This window comes from Pinus tabuliformis, chromosome 4_2 (genome assembly GCF_031772625.1).
Source record: "Pinus tabuliformis cultivar Carrire ecotype Pingquan chromosome 4_2, CPIR1, whole genome shotgun sequence".
NCBI classification, from domain to species: Eukaryota; Viridiplantae; Streptophyta; class Pinopsida; order Pinales; family Pinaceae; genus Pinus; species Pinus tabuliformis.
Genome location: NC_142304.1, coordinates 938,913,231 through 938,927,860, shown reverse-complemented (window position 1 = coordinate 938,927,860; position 14,630 = coordinate 938,913,231). Strand labels below are relative to the sequence as shown.

General features: G+C 37.6%; 1 pseudogene; it reads right to left on the bottom strand.

Annotated features, from left to right (window-relative positions):
• Nucleotides 1-8,392: 8,392 nt before the first annotated feature.
• Nucleotides 8,393-9,025, bottom strand: LOC149172768 (uncharacterized; annotated as a pseudogene).
• Between the last annotated feature and the right edge of the window lie 5,605 nt (nt 9,026-14,630).

Here is a 14,630-nt window from a genome sequence, read left to right as displayed (position 1 = left end):
TTATGCTTCTTAATCTATACATGAAATTACAATATATGGTATATTTAAAAAGTTAAGTTGACTAAAAAACTTTTTTCCTTCTCTTTATTCTTGTTGATAACTTTGAATGAAACGAGCTCTAATGGTTGTTATAAAAATCAATACAGGTACCCCACTTCGACTTCTAGATGTATTCGTAAATTTTCTACTGCAACTGAACAATTATATATAAATACTCTTCCTCTCTAATTAAATATAGCATAAATTAATGGCATTCCAATTGGTTCATTCAGTCGATATATCAATATATCCATTGTTTTCTAAAGTTTAGATGTTGAAGATTTAATTTGAGTATATACGATGGCTATTACTTCATGTCAGTAGCGTGCACAGTGTAGAGTTGAAACCGCAGTTAAGGTAAGTTGTTAGCAGGGCCAAAGGTTGGTTTTCAGAAGTATTGGGGGTGCCTATTCTTCGACTTCTATTGAGAAATGTGACAACCTTAGGTTTGGCATGCCTTACTTGTGGACTTGGTTTTTTTGGGCAAGCATGTTGGGTTGGGCCAATGACTGCCACTTTCTATACTTGGCCAACGCATGCATTTGGTAATGGTTGGCCCCTTTGTAAAGTTATTGTAAAATATGTTAGAAGTATAATATAAGGTTGTGGTGAACTACTTTGGGGAGTTTCCCCTTGCATATATATTTTTGTTTACGATATCGCACATTGTTGAATATTGTAAAATTGAATAATTGAAAATAAATGAAGTAAATTAAAGTGAATTCCACTACATAATTAAATAAGAAGAACACTGGTAGAGTAACGAAGTGTTGGAAGATGGAATAGTCTGGATAAAAGTAACTTTGAAAAGGTGAAACTGTGCCGATGCCGCATAGCACCCACAATCGACTTAGGACACACATGCTTCGAGCCATGTCAAGTGGTATCAGAGCCCTTTTCGAAGAAAGTGGCCATTGACAAAAATTGACACATCTTCCCAATCTGTGAGTAGGTGGGATAAGAGCTTGGTTCGGGTAGGAATGAGCTTATTTGAAGTGCTAAATTTTGGCAATGGTAGAAGCACATCTGTTTAGGGCTAAGATGAATGAATTGGGTACTTGGAGTCACGAATGCCATGAATAGTTGGGTGAACATGTCAAAGTATAAGGGTTGATTTGTGGTCGTAGGGCGATGTAATAGTTTGACAATGGCATAGACTTGGGTCAAGTGTCAAGTTAAATGATGGAAAATTGTATATATTTTTATGGGATGCTTTTGCAAACTTTGTATGGGTTGAAACACATGAAGGAAGATAGGCCGAGAATTTGGGTTGAACTTTATGTTTTTGAGGATGAAGTTAAAGGACAACTTCTTCAACTTAGATTGGTAGTTGGGGAGGATGGAGTTGACAATTGAAATGAAGGGGAAGCTACAAGATATAATGAGGAAGCAAGTATTGTAGAAGTGCCAATCGAATAGGAGGAACTGGGTACATCATTTATTGCCAAGTTGGATCAGATTCATGCATGCGGAAGCCATTGAAGGGAGGAGGCAATCATGTGCAGAGACCTGATAAAGATGATTCAAATGTAAAGATGGGAAAAGGAAGTATGTATTTGCTGGTTCAATGGGCAGAATTCTGATGGATAACATGAATGAGACCTTGTGAAATTAAGTAGTAAGGAACAATGTTTGTGGCAGAACTTATCTAAGCGATATGTGGCCTTGGAGAAGAACGTGGGAATTCACGATACAGTTGTGGAACATGATAAACCTTTTGATGGGTGAGTCATGTGTAGCCGAGTAGGGGATTGGCTAAGTTCCCAACATGAATCATGGAAAAAATGAAGGAAGGGCACACCGAACCAGAGTGAAAACAACTTGGTATCCATATTGGATGGACTTCTTCATTGCAGTTTCATTAAGGCCAAGAGGCAGTCTTGGGAGAACCTTTAGGGTTGGGGGAGACACCGCTGAAGGAAGGGACCTGTGACAATGATATGAGGGTAGGCTGACTAAGGGAACTAACCAGAATGGAAGCAAGGATGCAATGAATGAAATGTGTTGGTTTTGCCGAATTGAGAAAGAGGGGTACATGGAAGACTTCTTATAGAAGCATAAAGCGAGAAAAGTTGTAGAGATGTCTTATATTGGCATCAAGGAGGGGAGCCAAAGCAAGGATGTTGGATATGATGGACTTGTCGATGTGATATGAACATATTTTGCATATCAAATGATGGGGATTTTGTGCACATTCAAACAAAAAGGACATGGTTGTTTTGAAGGAAGACATGTGCAACTTATGAAAGCATTCATGCAACGAAGAGGGTGGAGGCAAATGTTGATGGCACTTGTGACCAAGAAAAGTGTTCCTACCTAAATTGTTGGATGGATATCATTCATAGGATCTTATGATGGCTTAAGAGAGTTGCAGTTGATGAAGAATTCATGCTATGGCAGCATTCTAGTATTTCATTCATTGAGGAGCTCAGGTCAGTTTTCAGTTGACATTGATGCGGTATGGGACACATACCTATGGTAGAGTATGGGATGTGTTCGTGAGGAGTGACTTGATGGATGTGATTTAGGCGAGACACCTTGGACTTGGATGTTGGTTGCAGCGATGGAGGTGCCTTGGTGCGAGCACTTAGGCATGGGTTATTTTTGTTGAGACTTAGCCATTTTTTATGGACATGGAGGTTGTTGGTCTATGACCATGGGAAAAACATGGACGAGATGATGAGGTAGGTGTAGACTTTCCCTTTTGACAACATTGATCGGTATAATATCACAGATGAGGTGGAGATCTCTTCATGGCCTTGGATATGGCACATTGAGCATTAGATTGATGGGAAGAGTTCTTGATCAAGTTGAATATGTGACAGAATGGTTGAGAGACAAATAACAAAGGCATGAGGAGGTGCATTCTCATGGATTTGGAAGATGGTTGGACTAGCCATCCAACTAGTTTGAGCCATGGAGTGGCCAAGTGCACAGATGCATGGTGGAGTTGAGTTGTAATATGGCAACAATATTTCACATGATAACAAAATGCGATAGGTTGGCATGATATATGTTGTAGCAATACCATGGAGTTGAGTTGGAGGGAGAAACCTTCCATGAATTGAGGCATTATGGAATATTGCGATGAGTTGTGGCTGATGATCATGGATTGAGGAGTGTTACGCATATAGAGTCATGAAATTGATGAAGGTTCATGCGATGAAGGCAAAGAGTTCATGGAACAAGGATGATTGGTGTTCGAGTGCATGACACTTTGTGACATTTGGTCTTCGCAATGGAGTTTCCAAGGTATTGTTGTTGAAGCGACTACCTTTTTTGAAGTGGGCTAGGGTGTTAGGGACCCGAATTAGAACCAAGGCCAATGAGCAACCATGACTTCCCACGAACATTAGGAGATTCAAAAAAAATGTATTTGGACCGATTTGGATAAGATCACAAGCTGGGTGTGCCCACATGAAGGCATGGCATCCACTTATGTGACGAGCCGACTTGGTGGTGACTTGAAGATGAGCGTAGGTGAAGACAACTTGAAGTTGAGAGGTATGGGAATTATAGTTGAGGGCGTCACACAACTCAGGAAACAAGCGCATGTATTCAAAAGTTCTAGTGGTTTTCAACTCATGAACCCATGCCCACGGGTACACCCACACCATCGTGCACCCGGGCAATGCGAGGTGATAGGCGATGCGACATGATGGGTAATGTGATACGATGGGCGAGGTGGGGCATGATAGGGTAGTGAGAGAACATGATGTGCGACACAAGCAAGTGACTTGGGAGTAAAGCATGAGTGCCAAGGAAAGGCAGGGTGCAGGCAAGGGGTGTGCCCACCCAGCAAGGGGCACCCACACGCCCATAGGTAGGTCGGTGCAAGGGGCGCCCCCATGCGTCAGGAGCACCCATGAAAAGTTGCAGGTCAACTCAAAAGGTTGAAGGGGCATCGAACCATGAAAAGGATGATGGTTGAATGCATATAAGTAGAAGTCAAGAGTTCGGCCAAGGAAGAGAAGTAAGTTAGATCAACAAGGAAAATTGTAGAACTAGATCACAAAAAAGCGCAAGTTTGCAATATCACAGAAATGTGAAAGTTTGTGATATCACAGGTCAATAGGGTGCACAACACAGAATTGAAAATGAAGTTAAGGTAAGTCATTTGTAGGGTCGAGGGCTGGATTTTTGAAGTATTGGGGGCACCTATTCTTGGGTTTCTATAAGGCAAGGTGTTAACCTTAGGGTGGGCACACCCTACTTGTCGACTTGGTATTTTTGGGCAACTGTGTTGGGTTGGGCCAATGACTACCACTTCTTTTACTTGGGTAGAGCATGATTTTGGGCATGGATGGACCCTTTGTCAATTTGTTTTAAACTGTATTTGAAGTATAATATAATATTGGGGCAAACTACTTTGGCAGGTCACCCCCTCTCATATATATTGTTGTTATGACTTTTGTTACGATATTGCACACTGTTAAATATTGCAGAATTAAATAATTGAACATAAATAATGTAAAGTAAGTTGAATTCTGCTCCATAATTAAAGAAGAAGAACACTTGTATAATAACCAACCTCCATGTCCATAAAAGATGGTTGTCTCAACAAACTCAAACCATGCCTAAGCGATCCCACCAGGGGACCTCCGTCGCTGCAACCACCATCTAAATCCAAGGTGTCTCCTACAACCACCATCTAAATCCAAGGTGTCTCATCTAGATCACATCCATCAAGTCACTCCTCATGAACACATCCCATAATGTGCCCATGGTATGTGTCCCATAGTGGATCAAAGTAAAGTATCAAAACCGACCTCAACTCCTCAACGAACTAGATACTCTAAGACAACCATCATATGAAGTCTTCATTACTGCAAATCTCTCAAGTCATCATAAGCTCCTTTGAACCATCCTCATCCAACACTTTTATAGGCACACTTGTCTTAGTCACAAATTCCATCGCAAGTTTCCTCTGCTCTCTTTGTTGTATGAACACTCTCATAGGCTTCCCATGTCTCCTCCAGAAACAACCAGCAGCTTGCTGTTTGAATGTGTCCATCATCCCTATCAATCTATCTACAAAATATATTCATGTCGCATCAACAAATCCATCCTGCCAAACATCCTTTCATTGGCACCCCTCCTTCATGCCAATATATGACATCTCTACAAATTGGCACCTTGCCATGTAAAAACCCCAAAATAGGCACCACCAATACTTCAGAAAACCAGCCCTCGGCCGAGTTACTTTCCTTAACTATCTTTTTAAATTTGCGTTGTGCGCCCGGCTGACCAACGATATCGCAAACTTTCACATTTCTACGATATCACAGACTTCCCCTTTCTGCGATATCACATTTCTGCGATTTACTTTGTAATTTTCCTCGTTGAGCGAACTTGCCTCTATTACTTTAGTCGAACTCTTGCACATTTTTAAAACGTTTGTAACAACAAAATCGCTTTTAGGGGATTCTAGGAATTTGGAATTAACGTTTGGACAATGCTCCCGTGTGAATATTTCAATACTTCAACGTTAATTGTTTGCCCACATCTTACGCTTCCAAAATGTGCGCCCACAATATCATGTTGCATGCTTGAAGCCTCTATTACTTTAGTCGAACTCTTGCACGTTTTTAAAACGTTTGTAACAACAAATTCGCTTTAGGGGATTCGAGGAATTTGGAATTAACGTTTGGATAATGCTCCCGTGTGAATATTTCAATACTTCAACGCTAATTGTTTGCCCGCATCTTACGCTTCCAAAATGTGCGCCCACAATATCATGTTGCATGCTTGATTTTTCCTTCAGTTCTGTTAGGATTGGGCATGCCGGTCGTCATTGTTTACCTTAAGTGGAAATAAGAACATACACATGCTTGATTTCTGCAATTATGTCCCTATTTAAATATATGACAGTGGGAATCTAGTAGAATTATAATGGATCTCGGTTTTCATCTAAACTTGTATATGTATATATTTTGGCCACGCAAAGTAAGTTGTCTCTTCGGATTTCCAGCCACGGTCAATATACTAAACCCTCGCTGCAAGGAAATATCAGTTCTTCCCCTTCTGGAAAGTATAAAAATAAAACATAAAGGTGACTGAGACATGACATTTTTCGTTGCTCCCCGTCATTCGAGAAGTAAAAGTTCTATTTCCCCATAGGTCTTCTACCACTTGTCTTTGGCCATCTTCTATTTGCCATTCTCATCATCTTTTAATCGTTATATATCATACGTCAACTCTCAAGGACAACTTTTGTAAAACTTATCGAGCGACTGTAGCGCCTCTCGTGACTATCGTGGGCCCTGGCATATTTTTAACATTGTCAGGCTGAAATTATTAATGCAGCTTTACGTGCCAGGTTATTGAAAATGATCAGAAAAATGACACAAAATCAATATACTCTTTAATATAAGCATAAATTTTAATGATGATACCATCTCTATTTTTGGTTGGTAGCACTGTTTGTTTTCAATCAAAGCCCAAAAATGTCGTGAATACTAGTGAAAATACTAGGTAAGTTTCAAACCCTTTTAAAATGAAAGTACATCACCTATTTTCTCTGCAGTGGGATGGGAAGTATTTGAAAACTCTTATTAGAGAGTGAACAGAATCTCTGACTGAAACTTGCAGAATCTCAATCAACATTAATACTCAACAATCATATGGGATTTTCCCAAATCCGCATATGAAGCTTTTATAATTATATATTTACTAATTTAAATTAAAATATAAAATTTAAAAAATTATAATTATTATATTATAAAACTCATATAAGAAACTAGTATAACAACTCCCTACACTAACCTGTACATCACAAAAATAAAAATAAAAACCTGCAATAAGATGCACATCACAATAATCAAAACCAAAGTTATAATTAGAGAATAACCAAACCAAGTGTATCACAATAATCAAAATCAACAATGTAATTAAGGAATAACCAAAGCCATCATTATAATTAAGTATTGGTACGTAAATCCAGCACAGGGTAATGAAAAAGAAAAACTACTTATTCGTTTGTGACAAGGAGTCCATAAAATGTGGCCATCTATGACTTACAACTAAAAGCATCAATATCAATGATTGTAAATTCCAATGATTATTTTTTTGGGAAAATGTAAATATGAATGATTTTAAGCCGAAGGCAGCGAATAAACCAGAGGAGAAAAATTATCTAAATTTATTTCACTCGCCTCACTTGCGCTAAACCAAAAATTCAGAGTGATATCTCTGTAACAATATATGAACATGTAAAGCGCTAAACCAAAAATTCAGAGTGATCTCTCTGTAACAATATATGAACATGTAAAGCAGCCAAAAATAGATGAATTTATCCAAATAAGGAGCCCTAAACAAAGAAGGAATTTATCTAAATAAGCATCCAAAAGCGAAGAAGAAATTTGTAAACAAAAATTCACTTGAGGCACTTGAGAACAGAATTTCAACATACAAAGCGAGCAAATTTAAACAAAGAATAAATTTATCTAAAATAATTTCGCTTGATGCACTTGTGGTGAACCAGACATTTTAAAAGTTCTCTCTGCACCAAAATATGAACATGTAAAAAAGCTTAAAAAAAAAAACCATCACTAACAAAAATAATTGGACAATCCGAAATAACGAATCCATTAAAATTCTTAATAACAGAATTGATTCTATTATGGATAAAAAAATATGCTCATAAAAAATGCCATATTCTATTAATATGATTCAATTTTCAAAAGAAACTATAATCACACAATAAAAGTTCCAAATTCTTACTAATACTTACAAAACTACTTATATAGTCATATTGTTATTCACTGATCATTGATGCATCAAATTCTTCCATAACTCAATCTTTCACTGCACATTATTCTATTGTGTTGCCACAAATATTTTCTAATCTTCTTCTAGGACCTTCTTTATGAAATTCTTTTGTAGACTTGCAAGGTGCTCTTTAAAATTTATTTCCCCATATAGACAGGTCAGTTGTTGGAGTCATGATTGTAGTTACACCAAAACGCGCAGGTGTTAGTAAACAGACACGTCAGTAGATTTAAGCACATGCCATGAAACACAAGAGGAGCGTTGGATAATCCTTCTACACCTCCATTAACGGGGAGCCCAAAAATCTCCCCCCGCAATGCAAGCTAGGTGTGTTTCGAACACGAGACCTTTGGCTCTGATATTAGTTTTTAGAGTCACGATTGCTATTACACTAAAACCCGCAGGTGTTAGTAAACAGACACATCGCTAGATTTAAGCACATGCCATGAAACACATGGAGAGTGTTGGATTATCCTTCTACACCGCCATTAACGGGGAGCCCAACATCAATGGCACTGAGTTTGGGTTATTTCTAGACAAACTTCTATATTCCTTGTATTGAAGATTTTCATTAAGAAAGTAATTAACTTGTGTCTCTGTCAAGCATCTCCTCGTATTGTAGCAAAGACATCCTATTCTACAGCTTCAGTTTCTCATAGAATTTGGCAATGAATTCCTTAGCATGCCTATCAACCTGATGGTCATTATCTTCACTGAACGAGTTCGAGATCATTCGACACATTGGAGACAACAAAGGGCTCAGCCTCTGAAGAGCATGCAACTTGTTATGAGTAAGGCAATCCTCGCTGAAGTATTCATTGCTGTGATCCAACTTGGGAAGAAAAATAGTGTTAGGCTCTTCATTTTCTTCAAATTGATGTGGATGAATGCATGGAATGTGAAGCATATGTGTGGGAAAGTAGTGATGTTTTCTATTGGCCATGTTGAAGATGGCAGGGTTGTTGCTACAGGGGAATTCATATTCTTGAAGCCCAAAGCCACTCTGGTTTCTACTGTCTTTGGAATGCTCGAACACCAAATTCCTTAAACTTTTGCCATAGACTTTGCCTCTCTCCATCATCAGATGCATGTCCATGAGCATCTTGCGCTTGGAGGTGAGGCCTTTTTTGATCATGAAGAAAGCTATCTGCACAAATCTCCAAAGACCCTTTGATGAAACATGATTTACACCAGAATGGATATTCTCCATTTCTTGCAATTTCTGATCAAACCTCACAAGGTCTAATACTCACAAAAAAAAAAGCAATTTGATCAAATTCTATTTAAAAACCAGGAGGAGGCTTAAAGAATACAAAGGCTTGTAATGCATGCGAGATGTGAAACTTTAGAAGGTGAACTGATGAAAGGGCATGGAATGCCTCTAGCTTATATTTAATAGTGAAGGAATGAAGTAATGATAGAGGAATTGATGATGGGAAATTTGCAAAGAAGAAGTCTTGAGCCAGCTTGATTGGTTCGTCGCTAGTGTGGTACCGAGCAAGCAGGTAACCCACTTCAGAATAAAAAAATTCGAAAGTGACATGCACATGGTAATGGAGGCTAAAACTCTTTGATCACAACTAGGGTTAGACATTGTTAAACTTGCGGGGAAGTTTCATCCACATAAAATGGACATTAAAATTTTTAGGGTTAAGAGTTTTCAAACACGTATTGAAGGCTGTCAACTCTACTTTACTGGCACATGCCTCTTTGTTGAAAGTACCAAATCATTTTTTTTTCGTTATGCACTACTAGAGTCTCCTCCCTACTAGAAAACAATAACACGCCAATAAAACGTCCATTTCCTTTCAAACAGAGTGACCACTATGGTAATGGATCTGTCACTGTAATAAAAAACATATAGTAATGTCCTGCACTCTTCTCTTTTTGGTGTTTTGTCAGTGTCTTATAAGGCTATACAAACATGGTTGACATTAATTAGAGGTTTAACTTCATATCAATGTCCACTTTAATCTCACATAAGTGGGTAGATGCCTGTCACTATTATGACAACACAATGACACTAGTAACTTGAGTGAGACATTGTCCAAACTTTTCATGTAATCATATCATTTTGCATGTTATAGGGGGCCACTACTAGATCATTCTAGTGTTATGTAATCCAGCGAAGTGATAAAATTTCGTGCCTACCAGTCAGTCATGCATATATCAATTTTTATGTGGACCCATTGATTCACATACCAATGGTGCTCATAGTGTCACTATAAACCTCATGCTCACCTATTTCACATGAAACATTGGGAGTACGTCGATAAGGCGTTTTCCTTGTGATAGCTATCTTTGTGATTGGACTCCTAGAAAAGGGTGGTTGAATGGCAAAGTCATCAATGTTTATTACTTTTTCCTTATGTTAGGCGTCTCCATGTACAAATCACAAACCTCTTGATACACTAAAAATGAATTCATGAATGATTAGAGAAATGGTATAAAGAAGGAAAAACAATTATGTTAAACAAGAGAGGCTACAATGTCTTCTTTATTTATAATATTTTGAATGCAAGAAATTATTCTTATACCACAGATAATACCCATGTGCTCATACCTGAAGCGGAAAATCTACTTGAAATACATGTTTAAAGCACCATCCACATCTTTACTCTTGGTACTCTTTTAGGTATCAAGAGTTCCAAAGACTTACCAAGTAAAAAGGAAAGGTTGTCATTGTGTCAACACAAAAACAAAGGAAAGATTGTCAGCAAAAAACAAATACTTTCAACACAAAATCCATTTAGTGTTAGATCAATATAATGAATACCTCTGCTAGATGCAACACTCTAGACATGTGACCTATAAAGCTATCTTATCTTAACCACATATGGATATTTCCATAAGGTCAGCTGCTTCTGGCTAAATCAATGTGAGCAGATAATACCCCTGTGCTCATTCCCGAAGGAGGACAATCTGCTTAATGGATATGCGTGAGATACATGTTAAAAGCACCAGCTGCATATTTACACTTTGTCCTCTTTAAGGTATCAGGAGCTACAAAGACATGCCAAAACCTAAGAGTCTCATCTCCTGCAACCAATGCAACAGTGTACCTATCTGGACTCTAAAAATACAAAACAAAAGAAAGACTATCAGCAAAAAGGCTAAGACTGTTAGCACAAACCCATTTAGCAATAGATCAATAGAATTAATACCTCTGCCTATTTTCATAGCAAGGGATGTAACAATTTATTCCTATAACAAAATCATTATGGTACAGAGTATATTCGCTACTCTTACCTAAGAAGATTATCCTTTCCATGTCAGACTTGTACAAATCACAAACCTCTTGATACACTAAAAATGAATTCATGAATCGTTAGAGAAATGGTATAAAAAGGAAAAGAAGTTATGTTAAACAAGAGAGGCTTACAGTGTCTTCTTTATTTATAATATCTTGAATGCAAGAAATTATTCTTATATCGCAGATAATACCCATGTGCTCATACCTAAAGTGGTAAATCTTCTTAACAAATCTGCTTGAAATACATGTCTAATGCGCCATCTGCATCTCTACTCTTGGTACTCTTTAAGGTACCAAGAGCTCCAAATACTTACCAAATACAAAGGAAATGGTGTGATTGTGTCAACACAAAAACAAAGGAAAGACTGTGAGCAAAAAAACAAAGACTTTCAACACAAAATCCATTTTGCGTTAGATCAATACAATGAATACCTCTGTCAATTTCATCACTCTAGATGTGTGACCTGTAAAGCTATCTTATCTTAACCATAAATGGATATTTCCATAAGGTCAGCTGCTTCTGGCTAAATCAATTTCAGGAGATAATACCCCTGTGCTCATTCCTGAAGGAGGACAATCTGCTTAGTGGATATGCGTGAGACACATGTTAAAAACACTAGCCGCATCTTTACGCTTTGCCCTCTTGAAGGTATCTAGAGCTCGAAAGACTTGCCAAAACCTAAGAGTCTCATCTCCTGCAGCCAATGCAACAGTGTACCCATCTAGACTCGAAAAAAAAAAAAAAAAGAAACACTGTCAGCAAAAAGGCTAAGATTGTCAGCACAAACCCATTTAACGATAGATCAATAGAAAGAATACCTATGCCTATTTGAATCGCAAGGAATGTAACAATTTATTCCTACAACAAAATCATTATGGTACAAAGTATATTCGCTACTCTTACCTGAGAAGATTACCCTTTCCATGTCAGACTCGTACATATCCAGAACAACATCTCCATGCACAAATCACAAACCTCTTGATACACTAAAAGTGAATTCATGAATGGTTAGAGAAATGGTATAAAGAAGGAAAAATAGTTGTGTTAAACAGGAGAGACTTACAGTGTCTTCTTTATTTATAAAATTTTGAATGCAAGAAATTATTGTTATGCTACAGATAATGCCCATGTGCTCATACCTGAAGCGGTAAATATGTTTAATGTATCTGCTTGAAATACATGTTTAAAGCACCAGTTGATATGTAGTATGCTTTCCAACTAGAAAGCAATTAAAGAGCTAGAAAGTACTAAATATCTATGTCCTTTTACATACTTAAACCAATTCCCTAAAATATTTAGATGAATACAAGTTGTCTAAAGTCATCCCTAGTGCATACAAAAGTCTAGGAAATCTTGAGCAGACTTTACTTGAGGCATACAATTTTTGGATGTCTAGAATAGTATGTTAAAATTTCACTACATGGCAAACAAACCTGCAAACTTAAGGAACTCTCAAAACTACTTCTGTGTGCTAGATCTGAAATCTCAAATGCTAACTGAAAACTGATAGCAAAACAAAACAATTTACAGCATTAAAAAAATCATCTCTATTTGTCTTTATTAGCTTGGGAAAGGAAAAACAATGCACACACTCTCTGGTAAACTAAATGGATAACAAAAACAACAGGGACATCTTAACTAGTGCATCCTAATCAAACCCTAATTCTACTCTAGGGAAGTGTACCTAGGCTACATGCACCAGATGCTTATAATATATCACCTCAACTATGGAATAGTGTGCCCTAGCTAAGTGTGATCCACATGGAATTCTAATTTTAGAACTCTGGTAAACTAAATGAATAACAAAAGCAGCTGGGACACCTTAACTAGTGCATCCTAATCAAACCATCATTCTACTCTAGGGAAGTGTACACAGGTTACATGCAGCAGATTCTTATAATAGATATCCTCACCTGTGGAATAATGTGCCCTACCTAAGTCTGATCCACATGGAATTCTAATTTTTGAACTGAATTGGATAGAAAAAACACATCTAAGGATGGCACATGCATTTTTCAGCAAATTTGCAGCAACCTCAGCTCAACCATATATTAACAGCCAAGTTGGACACTAAATTGGTGTCTGATCCCCCCTTGTTTGTGAGACAAGGGATCTCATCCACAGATAAATTTGACTGCTAAAGTCTACCATACATGTTAGGGAAAGTATCTACATTTTGTAGATTGACAAATCAAGCAAATCTGAATTTGAATCTACTTAAAACTTCAAAATATGTATCATAAAAGTAGCCTAGGGTTTATTGTCCATTATCTGAAACTTCTTCCAAATCTCAATTGCTTACTTACCCGTGTTCGAGGACCAGCTCACCTCAACTCAGCCAAACCTCCAAGACCAAGAAATAACACATGAGGTTGATGTCCTTCATGTCAACTTCACTTGCCAGTTTCTTATTGCACCATGGGATTGAGTTTTTTAAACTAACTGTTAGGACCGGGTAATCTACATACAACACAAATATAAGCATATCAAATTTATCATAATCAAACAAATAATAAAATTTAGGACCTCCAATAGTCTTAGTGATGCCCGTAATCTGTAAGTACTCATAAATCCATGCGTACCAAGCACAGGGGGCTACTTTAGCCAAAAAGGGATTTCTTCAACTTGCACACATGGGTATCCCATCCTAACAAAGATATTATATTTGAACCCAAGTTGAAACAAAACCATGAATCACTCTTCCTACCACCTGCATCTCAGGCCCTGTCAAAAGCCACTAAAGCATGCAGTAGCTCAAAGCACTGTGCCAGTGTGCCCTTTAAGTACCTCACATACCTTAGACCATGGCGTATATTTGCAGCATCCTCAGCTCAACCATATATTAGTAGCCAAGCTAGACACTAAATTGGTGTCTAAGCCCCCCTTGTTTGTGAGACAAGGGATCTCATCCACACAGCAATTTGACTACTAAATTCTACCAAACATGTTAGGGAACCTATATACTTTTTGTACGCTGACGAATAAATCAAATCTTAATCTTAATCTACTAATAACTTCAAAATATGTATCATAAAAGTGGCCTATGGTTTACAGTCCATTATCCAAAACTTCTTAAGAATCTCAATTGCTTACTTAACCCTATTCAAGGACCACCTCACCTCAACTCAACCAAACCTCCAAGACCAAGAAATAACACATGAGGTGTATGTCCTTCATGTCAACTTCACTTGCCAGTTTCTTCTTGCACCATGGGATAGAGTTTTCTTAACTAACTTTTAGGACTAGGTCATCTACATACAACACAAATATAAGCATATCAAATTTATCATAATCAAACAAATAATACAAGTTAGGACCTGCAACAGACTTAGTGATGCACATAATATGTAAGTACTCATCAAAAAAACAAAGTATCTTCAAAATTTTCTTTGTTGCATGCAAAATTAATTTATGTTTGGACCCTCCCAACCTTGTGCGCTCCTTAGAAGCTAGAGCAATGCACGTTCAAGTTATTAAAATTTAACACATATCAATCCTTTTTGTCCTATTTTTGGGAGGCGCTACATTAATTGTGGGTGTGGAATGTTCATCACATTGAACACCCTC